At 41.0% G+C, this 12,427-nt stretch overlaps 1 long non-coding RNA gene across 1 annotated transcript; it reads right to left on the bottom strand.

Annotated features, from left to right (window-relative positions):
• Positions 1-389: 389 nt before the first annotated feature.
• Positions 390-5,382, bottom strand: LOC148213859 (uncharacterized). Its single transcript, XR_015793825.1, has 3 exons — positions 5,129-5,382; positions 3,964-4,008; positions 390-1,886 (listed from the first exon to the last, which is right to left on the bottom strand). It is a non-coding gene; the product is annotated as an uncharacterized LOC148213859 (long non-coding RNA).
• Positions 5,383-12,427: the final 7,045 nt, after the last annotated feature.

Raw genomic sequence — 12,427 nt, 5'->3', positions numbered from 1 at the left:
AATCACTTACTGGGAAAATGATACCACATTGTAGAAGAAAATGGTAGCTACCAGAAAGTGAAGTAGGTTCTACTGTGGAAAGATAAAATATCTCCCCCTAAATTATAGGGAAAAATAAGCATAGATAAATCTATGGAAAACCCTTATCTGTTTCTTATAGTATAATCTTATAGCATTCAATTCATTCTACATTCCATTCTACCTGTACAAAAAAAAATTCCTTGGTTCCTAATTGTTGTGGCCTATCTGGATGGTGGAGTGAGGCTGAGCCTTAGGCAGAGTTCCTCAACCTTGGCGACTAGAAGATGTGTGGACTTCAACTCCCAGAATTCCCCAGCCAGCTGGGGAATTCTGGGAGTTGAAGTCCACACATCTTCTAGTCGCCAAGGTTGAGGAACCCTGGCCTTAGGAATGTGGAACTTAGCTCAGTTATGACTCTAATTGATAGTATTTCTGCATAATGCAATGAGGCCCCCAAGAATATGATAAAACCATAAGACAGGAGTTGTCATCCTAGGCATCCTTTCCTGACTACAAAGCCACTAAAGTGGTGAAACATCACAACATCATAACTCAAGTTCTGCCCATCTGTACTTGCATTGTCACTGGCTCCCTTGCCTTGCACCCACGGTCACTGTTGCAATTTGCATATGCCCTGATATTCATGGCCAGTCTTTAGGTATTATGATAATTGTAGTCCAAACACCAGAAAAACTGTATTTCCTGCTCTAGGAGCAGCCTTTACTTTTCCTTCAATAAAAGATGCCTTCCCTCTCTACTAAATGATTCTCTGCCTGCAACCAAGTTTTCCTGAATGTATGCCTTAAGAAACTTACAATCTTTCCATTTCAAGATCTTTACCCCAGATTTTCAGAAGGGACCACATTATTTTGTAAGTGATGAAATCCAACTCTGCAATGGGGCTTGAAATACATTCCACTGCTCAAGATTTGTGTCTCTGTCACAATCCTCCTGAGAAAAGAGTGTGTCTGAGACTGAGCAGCAGGATGGGACTCGCTTATGAAATCATCTGAGTGAATGATTGCTAAAGATGAAGGGGGCAGTGGACTACACATGGGAGTAGAGTGAAAATATCTGGGGAGAATTTGAACTGATTTTTAATCACACTTGGATGCTGAAGCTTTTGGTTAGGGTGAGTTGATGCAAAGGATGGTGGGACTTCTTTATCTTTTCTGTACTAGCTTTTTCTAGAAGCTGACCTCTAGATGGGTAATGATTAAGCTGTTGATAAAGTTGACAATGGGAATTGTAGCTCAAGGCATGGGAACTGTTCCACATGCATAAAAATAGTGTTACATACAAACAACACTTTAGGGCCAAAATCCAAGATACGACTTATCCAGCAGTGTACAAGGGTGGCGGTGGTGGTAAAAATCTGCAAGATGGTGGGTCCTGTGCTGTGATTGAAGCCCAGTCCCCTTTGTATGTGCAGTGACATCACATATGTGTTCAAAATGGGGAGGGCTTCAATTACGGTGCTGCACCACACATCATGCAGGCTTTGAATTCTCTTGCAAACACCCCATAACCCTAAATGAATGAACAATGAAACATCAAATGCAGGCAGGCTGACACACCACATTTTAAAGTAACTGAAGCATATTATATTATGAACTAAAGGGGAGCTGAAGATAGAAATCCATTACCTTTGGTCTAAAAATATCTAATTGCACCAGTGCAAAAAGCCTATTCCTAACATTCTGCCAAACTCTAGCATGACCAGAAAACCATAATCATCAATAGGTCCATGAGTATAGGAACTGGCTTGACTGGGATCTTAAAGGACCAAGTTTCAACTCCACTCCAGTATTGTGACTGCTGCCCTTTCTTCTCTCCCATATATGAAGGAATGGCTGACCTCTGTCCTATAGGAAAAGAATAAAACACAGCTTGAGAGGATACTGTTGCATCTAGGTCAGAACCTCCTATTGGCCCTTGACATTGGGTGATATGACCTGATCGACAGGGTGACAGTTGCCTTCATTGTCACTGGCCACAGAACATTGAACCAATCACGGTTCTCTCTAGCTGATCAATGGGAGGTCGCCAAACGTGGTATCCATCCAGCTCCCCGTGTTAATCTTTTGTTCATGCCAATGTTCCTTAGTTTGGTGATCTGTAAAAAATCTGAGCACGTTGCTATAAGGGGTGGGGGGAGCTGCAAAACTTCCAAGACACCAACTCTGTCATCATTTGCCTCCACTAATTATGCAGTAATACATTGCATCTCTTCAGCAGGAAGGAGCATCTCCCCATTATTACTTAACTCTTTAATTGAATAAGCCTTCTCTGCCATGGCCCCCACCCTATGGAATACCCTCTCCCCAGAGGTGAGGCAGGCCCCAATTCTCTTGACCTTCCAGAAAGCAGTCAAGACCTGGCTCTGCAAACTGGCCTGGGATGAGAAAAGGGGCAACCAACCCTGAGGGTGGCTAGCACCCTGAAGATGCTCCCATATATTAACATCTTACTGATCATCAACATCTTGGAAGATATTATTATTTGAGTTTGTGTTTGGTTTTATTCTATTTTTACTGTATTTTTATATTGTTTTTATTGTATTTTAATTAATATTTATTGTTGCTTTATTGCGAACTGCCCAGAGTCACTTTTTCGTGAGATGGGCGGTATCTAAATTTGAAATATAAATAAATACATAATTGATTTAGACTACCTCAAGAACTTCTTTGATTTTCTTTTCTTACATTTTTTAACCACAAGTGATCTTTTCCCCCTCTTTTCTTTAAAGCAAGGATTCTTAACCAGGGGTCCATGAAACTTGGGGGTCCATGAACTTGGATGGGAATGTTATTTTCACTAACCTCTAACTGGAATTTAGCTTTTTGTTCAATACTGTATGTAGGCAACCAAGTAATCCAAAAATGTTTGCTAACTTCAATAAATCTTAGCACCAAAATTTTTATATCCGAAAAAAGGATATGGTCTCTTTTATTGATTTAATGGATTAATAAAGAAGCACATATATTACTTTTGGGTGCATGTGCTTTCAAGTCAGCCTTGACTCCTGGCGGCTGCCTGGACAAGTCTCTGCAGTTTTCTTGGCAAGAATCTGTATGCAAGCATAATTGGATTCTTTTGTAATACTGTACATTCTATATCTATATATTTTATTTCATGCCTTTAAATACATTTTCCTGAGGAGGAGGCCATAGGTTTCACCCAACTCTCAAAGAAGTCCATGGCACAAAAGCCCCTGCTTTAAAACAACAACAACAACAGTGTTTTATCATTTTCATCCAAATGGTCTGGCAACAAGAGAGAAAGTGGAGCACAGCAACACCAGTCCATTCAGTTTTTGTTGAGGAAATCCAATTTCCATTACTGACATGTATTAAATTTAAACCAGATTTAAGATGGCTTAAAAATCCATCATTTGCAAACAGTGTAGAATTTGGTTTTGGCAGTATGGTGACACTCCAGCGTCCATAACAATGAACTATTGGTGCTATTTCTATTCCTAAGACTTTCTTGGAGAGGGTAGGAATTGTGATATTGTGATTAACTGAATGTTAAACTTCTTTATAACTGATGAACGAGACTGTTCTGACAGGGAGCGCTCTAGATAGTTCCCAAATGTGGAACACAGTATGGATTCCAAACCACTACTCTAAAATGTGCAGGAATGTCTTTAGGATGTTCTTGGTTCCATATATGAAAGTTTTATCTCCACAGAAAGGGGCATTTTATGTCATGCTTAAATGTTTAAGAAGGTAAAGACTTTCACAACCTGGCCCCTATAGTTAGTGACCCATAAGACGTTTTCTTGGCAGCAATTCAGAAGTTGTTAGCTATTATCTTCTTCCCACAATTATTGTTGACTTCCCAGTCTAGTTTATAACCCTGGCATTTCCATCTTGGTTAGTATTAAATTAGGATTCACAGCCAAATCAGCTTTGTTATGATGTGGAGGATTTAGCTCACCCTGTCTTCTGCTGTGCTTGGGCCAGCCCTGCATCTTCTCACTTCCTGCAAAGAGAAAGACATCTCAATTTATTGCAAAATAAAAACTGTGCTCCTCCTAACCTTCCCCACCCAGACCCTGAAGGAACGACAGTTACAGTGGCGCCTTTTCCCATGGCCATCTCTAAATTATGCAAGCGCAAACCCATCTGAGGAGGCTGAACAGGCAATGGGTGCCTACCAAGGTGGTTTCTGTCTCTTTTGCAGGCCGCCCAGGCGCACCAGACATTCTTAGCGTGTGCTTGCATGGTCTGCCTCCTCTCAAGGGTGGCTCCCAGGGGTGCAGCTTGGCTTTTGTTGCAATCAGATTCAGGCTCCAATCACCATCTACTTTATGCTGCAGGAGGTAGGGTTGGTTGGGTTGATAAGAGACCGAAAAGAATCTGATAAAGTGTCTCTGAGCAAGAGGGATGATTAAGTATTACCTTTCATAATGTAAGGTCCCCGATGTGTCATTTCCCTATCCCACAGAGCAACCATTTCCCCTTTGGGGGGGTGTGGATGTTTCAGGAATCCTTACAAGCCTTATATTGTTGGAAAGTCACTCTATTCAGTTTCCCATGAACATGGGGTCAGATTTAATACAGACTGTTCAGGAGCATCACTGTGGGCAGAGGTGGGTGGGGAAATCATAACATCCCTGACTCCCTGTGGGCCGTTCCAGATGGGGATATAGTTCAGCAACACCAAGAAGAACACATATCACCCATGTTCCCTAACCTCACTTGTTCTTCAGAAGCACTTCCTCTTCTTTGCCATATGACAGATTCACCTTCTAAACTGACAGGCCTATCTGCTAGTAATACATTCCAAAGGTATTCATCACCTTGCCTCATGCCAGAATAAAGCCACTGAACCATGTTGGCAGTATTCATGTAGGTAGGTATCCAGAATTTGTTTCTAGCCCAGCCTTCAATTATTATTCTTTTAGTTCTTTTAATTACTATTTTTTATTACTTTTTAATTATGAATTTATTGCTAGTCTTCCTTCCTTTTTCCTTTTCTCATCAAGATTTCTATCCTGTCTTTTAACTGGGATAACTTATAGTAAGAACAGTGCAAAATGCAATCACAGTAAACAACAGCTGTTCAGATAGAAGATAGCAGATCATAAGAATGGTCTTACAGCACGATAAGCTCCCAGCCAAATCAAAACAAATCAGAAAGCACGAGAAGTCTGAGGAGACAGAAAAGGCTTTCTGGGCTCTTCAAAGAGTTCAGAGTGGGTGCCTGTTGGCCAAAGATTTGCAGACTCAAGGAGCTACTGCCAGAAAAGATCCTTCCCCAGTAATTGCTTTCATCCCAGGGTGGAGGGACCTGGAAAAAAAAGACTGAAAAAATATGGGCAGAGTTATGTTGAGATAGATGTTCCCTCAAGTGAGCTTTTCTCAATCCATAAATGTCAAAAGAAGCACTACATCTATTTGATCAAAAATCACGCCAGGTGCCTAGAAAGCTCCTTAGAAAAGAACAGGGCCATAACATATGGGAGTTGCTTGGTTGGTTGGATTTCTGTAATTCAGTGTTCAATTAACAGCAGACTTATGAACTTAAGCAGTGAAGTTGTTTGCCCTTCTCCCACCAGGTCATTTGGTCATCTAAATGTTGCCTCTTCCCTACTACACATTAAATCAAACAAGAGAAACTCTTTGGAAGAGTCTACAAATACCTATGTTCACCTTCAAAGATTCTGCAGGTGAAGGATGTTTTTATAAGGCTAGGTAGCAATATTTGAAAGAGTCTTCTGCACAAGACCCTTGAGATGAGTATTAGCTGCATAAGAACGCCACCATGCTCTTTTTTAGCTTGTTTTCACAGTTCTAAGAAATGCTCGTCATGAGTAAATTGCGACAAAACATTGAAGGATATAATGTGGTTATTCAAAATTTCAAGGCAAATCCATTCAGCCAGGCTTTTTGAGTTGGTGAACTAAGTCTTTACAGCATATTTATGTAATTTTAAGTTTGGATGTCATCTGTTTTATGGTTTTTATTTCATTTTCTTTTGGTTACTGTTTTGAGGTTTGAGCTCCTGGCTGTTGCAAAAGGAAATGTATATTGAATTAATAAAATACATTCTCCCTCCATTAGCTCCAGAATCCATAAAAAACCCATAGCTACTATATAAGCTCTGTTTTCAAAAGACCATACACAGACACACACACACACGCACTTTTTTTTTTTTGTACTTGTGCAAACTTCAGGCATCTCCCAAACTTGCTGATGCCTCCTGTCTGTACAGGGATAGTGCCAACCGATTACACAAACAATAGTCCTTTGATCAGCAGAAATACAGGGAAAGATAAGAATTCTGGATTTATTAACAGTTATAGTTTAACTCTGAATTGGAAGAATTTAGTCATAATAGGTTGGCTTGCTCCAGATCTCATCTATCTATCTATTATGGTTGGTCGCACAGTCAGCCAGATGTTTAGACTGGATTTGGCATTTTAATCCACTTATCGAGTCCTTCCCAAGGACCTGTGACAGGCAGATGTTGTTGTTTGATGGAGTTAAAGGTATTATAGATATTATATATGATATTATTATTATTATTATTATTGATCATTATCTATCCCATCTGGCAGGATGTCTTCTGTGTCCCTGCACCTGCCCTGAGGAACATTATCCCCACCTCACCTCAAGATCCACATGGCTTTGATGGCCTTGAGAAAGCTCCTGAAGATGGTTCTTCCCTAAGGCTTTAGGCGAAGATTTGTGTGAACCATCAATGTGTTAATATTTACATGAAGTGAATTTTGACCCCAGCACTACAAGTATGTGTGACAGAATGCTTTTTTTACATCTTATATCTCCCTGGATTTTTATTATTTGTAATTCTTGCTTTAACTGTTGTTAAAATGGTTGCTTGTGAGGAGGCAGACATATAAATTGAATAAAACAAACAAAGAAAAAGACTAGTTCTCTCAAACTGTAAATAATTACACCAACCACCCCCACCCAAAACAAAACAAAATACCACTCTATAAAAACAGTCCAAATTCTTACAGCCAAGATTTCATTGAAAGAGATGGAAGCACGTGCACAATACCTCTACTGATACCAAAAAAACTTGAAAACATTTAACACTGAACAGTTGATTAAAATAGTTCACTCTGGAGCAACATATCATCCAGCAAAGCAGCCCTTACTGTAGATTGCATGATTTTATTACCATATTTACTTGCGAATTAGTTGAGAATTGTAGATGCCAAAATACACCCCCTAGAATGGGTTCAGCTTATCCACAGATGGGCTTATCCGCGAGTATTTGTGTATATATATATATAGTAATACTTTTTTAAAGTATCCCATACATTCTTGCAGATAAGCCCATCCACAGATAAGCTGACCCTTGAATTTTCAACCCAAATGCCATAAAAAATGGATAATCCATGGATTACCCACAGATAACCCAATTGTGAAAATTAAACCATACAAAAATCTTGAAGGTCAGCTTATCTGTGGGTGACGCATTTTTCACTGTATTTTGGTTAAAAAATTAAGGGTCACCTTATCTGTGGATGGTTTTATATGCCAGTAGATACAGTGATCTGGTTTAAGTTTCATGCAACAAACCTACATATATTTGCTAGGGAGTAGAGAGCTATTGAACTAAATAAACATGATTTCCCAACAGGCATCGATTGGATTGTCTTATCAGTCAATGATAAACAATATTCTAGTGTAAGGTACACTGAGAACTTCCTGTGAAAAGGAACTCCATTGATTCAGGGAAAATACCTGAAACTGAAATGCTTTCCCAGGTTATGCACCCCCTCTCTTGTTTTTATAATGTCCAAGCCAATTAACTTTGAACCTCAGTGCAGGCTAGGCTAATGGCCAGATGCAGTGCAACCCACCTAGAAGCTCTCAAATTTGGAGACTACCCTAAGGTGTGACTTTCTGCCTGTTTTCTAGGACAGAAATGGAAGTAATTTGGACACAAACTAAGTTAAATAATACTATCCTTTCTAGAAGAGGGAACCTCTGATAATTGTTGTATAAATTCATGCAGGAGAGGAGAGTCATTCACACATCCTGGAAAGACACAGTGGTGGGAACCTTTCAATCCTCCAGATATTGTTGGTCCAGAAATCCTATTTATGACTCTTCACCATGCTAGCTAGGGATTCAGAATCCAACAGGTGAAGGGCCATAGGTTACTCATCCCTTAGCAGCAAAGGATCTGATCCATGTAACAATCCAGTAAGCATTCATCACTGAAAAGCTGCCTGGGGAGATTACAGCTGGGAGCAGAGCAGCACATAATGGCTGGGAACATATCATGCTTTCACTGCCTCTTGTTTTCCTATTCAAATCTTTCCCTCTGAATGGCTTTCCCCTACACATCTATCACAGGTCAAGAGAACATTTGAAAAGTAGGCACACATATAGATGGGGATTTTCCTTCACCCTCCTTCAAAGGGCATGTTTTACAGGTGCACATGGATATTTCCTCACTGCATGTATTCCACAAGAAGTTAGGAGAATGGCTGTGAGTTTAGAATCCAAGAGTTCATCAGAACTTCCCAGTTGTCAGCTTTTAACCATATGATGAAGGATGCAAAATTCCTGTTGTTATTTGTCGCACCGTTAACTGACTAATCTCTGGTTCTTCCTAATGATCTGGGATTCAGGAGTGGCAATCCAATTATCTGCAGAGCATTACGTTGCCTACATCTGCAATAAAAAGGGCTTTGCTTATTCATTTCCCTGGCTTCTTCTACCACTCCCCTACTTGAGATCTCTTGGACCTGTCCACCTTACAGCCTTATTCTGAGAATCATCTGACATCAACACCAGAGTGAGTTCCTTGGGGGAGGCAGTATACAAATGTAGCTCATTCATATAAGTAACTTGAGGAGACAGCACTAACACATTGAGATGAGGCTGGGACCGATCGAGATGTGCAAAGCTCCTAAAGCAAGTGTGGCCACCGCCAGCCCATGATGTTGGTCTACAATATCCAGAATTCTACTGGCCTTCGGACAGTTTTAGTCCCATTACATTAGCCAACTCCTGCCCTAAAATTTCTGCATACTCAGATAACCCCTGGAAAATCCTCTCTCGCCTTCACCACAAAGTCAGGTTACACCACCGGTCTCTGCTTTGGGGCACTTGTCAAGCCTCTTGACTCAGTAGGGCCACTGCCGATTCTGGCTGTCTCTTCATCCCGCTGCTCTGTTGTTTTCGCTGTTTGTTTCTGTTCTCCTACCCTCTGAGTGATAAAACATTGCTTGCTCGCTTTTGTGCCTGAGTTGCTGAGCAGATGAAAGGCAAACAAAGGGACAGTGATCACAGCAGCAAAGAAAATGTGGGTACATTTGGAGGAACACACACATTTGGCGCCTGCATTGCAGAGAGAAGCCAAAAAGCAAAATAGGCCAAAGGGCTGTTTTGAAATTAAGGTTTTGAAAATGATACCCATCATATTACGGTATTTATTTATACATTTTGCTATTATTAAGGTAGGATTCAACTCATAGCCAAATCAGCTTGTGTATGGCATGAGGGAGGTAGCATCATCCTGTCCTTTGCCGACCTTGGGCCAGTCCTCTGTCCTAAATAAAGTACATACATCACTTAACAAAATATCCTTCTCAGTTCTCTTTTATTGCTAAAGCAGATATAAAGGACAGAATCTTGAGCCTTTTAGACATCGTTGATCTGCTAGGACAGTGCAGTGCTTCTGATTCAGTTGGGAAGAGGCACTCTGGAACAAGCACAAGCATGAAGCCAGCACCTGCTTGGAACTCATTAAAGCAGCCACATTTTTTCCAGGATTGTGCAATTGCAGGAGAAGTCATTCTGCAGCAACTGCAATCCTGGAAATAGACGTGGCTGCTTTGAAGAGTCAGAGACTCCAGAGCACCCCTTCTCAATCAAATCTGAAGCACTGCAAAACCCTAGGCATGATAGCTCCTGGTCCGTGGTAAGTTCAGGGCTGGGAATTGTGCTTCAGGAACATCTGAAGAGACCCAGCTTCCCTGTCTCATTGTAAAGGCATGCAGCCACAGTTTTTGTGCCCTCAATTCAATCCTTAACATTTATTTTGCCTTTAAGCAGTAATGACTACTTCCAATAAGAGACAAATGGAACTTACATTTAATTATGTTGTGTGTATTTATTTTAGTTACATGGACTCTGTGATGACCTATGGTCAAGACAACAAAGCACACACTTACTCACTCACTCCTCTAGGCTTACACAAGGTCTAGGTGCATACCCCAGCAAAAGCTTTTCATGTGCTGGGCAAGATGCCCAAGGGCAACTGTGATGCATTGCTAAGGCTTGAGTAAATATCAAAAGAGCGAAAAATTTGTGGTACACAGTGAACGCCAGAGATTACAAATGGGTACAAACAAAATTGTAAGCTGCTATCACAGAGAAATGGAGTAAAGATCCAATGCAGAGAAATGAGTCTGTTTGAGAGAGGAACGGTGTTATTTATGCCTTTCAAAGGGTTTCAAAGCAGCAAAAGAGGCAATGAATATATGCTCAGGCAATAAATATATGTTCAAGAGATGCGGCAATTTACCACTTCAGGTCAACTCTCCCAATTAGTGCAACACTAATTGCATGGCTCATTTGCAACATGCACTTAACAGAGGCCCTTTGTGCAGTATAAATTGTAAGCACCTTGGGACAGACATCCATTCGAAGCATCCTGGTGTCTTTTGATGCATGACTCTTTGAGGCTCAGGGCACAGCAATAATCTTATAAGTATGAATCAAGAATTCAGTGAAATCTGAAAAGTTCTCTGAATGATTATGCCTTATATGTGTCATTTTTAACTTTCTCAATCTCTTTTGCTGTTTGTTTCTAAATCGGAAAGGTTGCTGGTATTGTTTGACTGTTGTGGTGTAAAAAAAAGGCTTTTCTTTTTTGGTTTTACAACTGTTTACATTCACTTTAACTGGTAACACATACATAGGGCAGGAAGATATAGAAAACCTCTTGGGTTACCAATGAGGTGCATTGACTTCCCAACAAGGCAGAAAACAAAGCAGGATTCAAGCATAACGTCCAGCATTTGCTTTCAGGTTCTGATTTTACCTGCTGAGGATTGGCATTTGGGCATGATATTGAATGCACATATAATACTTTTAATGTAGTTTTGCAGGGAAATCATTTGCAATTCAAGTAAATGGATTAGGGATTCAAGTCACTTGTTTCTGGGCCAAAAGGAAAAGGAAATATAGCCAGAAACAGCAATAGCTCAGTCAATAAAGAAAGGTGACATGGGTTGGGAGGAGATGTGAAAACAATCATAATCAGCTAATGAAGTAAGATAAAAGTAGTGAGGAAGAAAGACATGTTCTGATGAGAATGGAATGATTTTATCAGTTTTCAGCAGTAGCTGGATATGCCTTTGTCATTTTCTCTGCTTCCTACTGCTGTTTTCATCCTCTCTTGGAAATTCATTCATTCATTCATTCATTCATTCATTCATTCATTCATTCATTCATTCATTCATTCTCTCCCTCCCTCTCTCTCTCTCTCTCTCTCTCTCATCTTGAATGCCTTTTCCTCATTCCTTGTTCTGTAATGCTATAATTATAGCATAGTGATGAGGAAAAAGGAGATGCCCTCTGCAACTGCTTGCTCTTGGGGTTTTTCCATCTTTTCTTCCTATCTTTCAGGAAGGGGCTGAGGCAGAGCCAGAATCATCATCCAAATCTGAATCAGGCAGGGTTTATTGAATGCCCTGCCCTAGGACTCCTGAAGGGCAATTCTGCAAGGCAGCCAGAGCAACCTGTCTCCGTGCCGTTCCCACTTTGGCAAACTGACTCAACAAATTCCAGTCCGGACTGCAGTGGGTTGGCAATGGGGCAGGATGGTGCTCAGCCTTGACTATGGTCCTTCCCCTCTTTCTTGCTCTTCCTATCCGTGCGGGGAAGGCAAGGTTCACCAGCTGGCCTCTGGGTGGGTGGGTCTCCCAGTGCCTTTTCTTTTGGGGGATGGTTCCCTTCTCACTAGTCCTCATTCTTTCCTCTGCTTTCCTAGAGGTTGGCACGCAGAGATGCCTGCACACCCCTTTCCCACATTCTCTCCCGCCCCCACTTCTTGTGCCATCACTGCTCTGGTATTCCAGTGATAAAAGCAACAGGCACAGTTGTTCTTTCATTCCTTTGTTCCACTTTAAGTTCCTAGATACCTTGTGGCAACAAAGAGGTAATGGTTCAAGTTCATAGAAGCAAAGGAGTAGCATTGCTGGAAGGTTTATAGCTTTCTTCCTCCAACACATTATGTTGCAACTTAAAATTTGGGGGCATGTTTTTAAGAGAAAGGGAACCATTGTAGTATTGTGGGCACGGAGTGGAAGGAAAGGAGAATACACCTCACCCAACATGGGCAGAACTGAAAGGGTGCCCACTAGGAGATGCACGGGTGGAACAGAGATGTGCTGACAGAAGAGTGA

The sequence above is a fragment of the Python bivittatus genome, unplaced genomic scaffold (genome assembly GCF_059951505.1).
Source record: "Python bivittatus isolate LINGU-HERP-01145 unplaced genomic scaffold, Pbiv_v1 ctg000850_np1212, whole genome shotgun sequence".
In the NCBI taxonomy this organism is placed as follows: domain Eukaryota; kingdom Metazoa; phylum Chordata; class Lepidosauria; order Squamata; family Pythonidae; genus Python; species Python bivittatus.
This window is presented reverse-complemented; position numbering and strand designations above follow the sequence as displayed.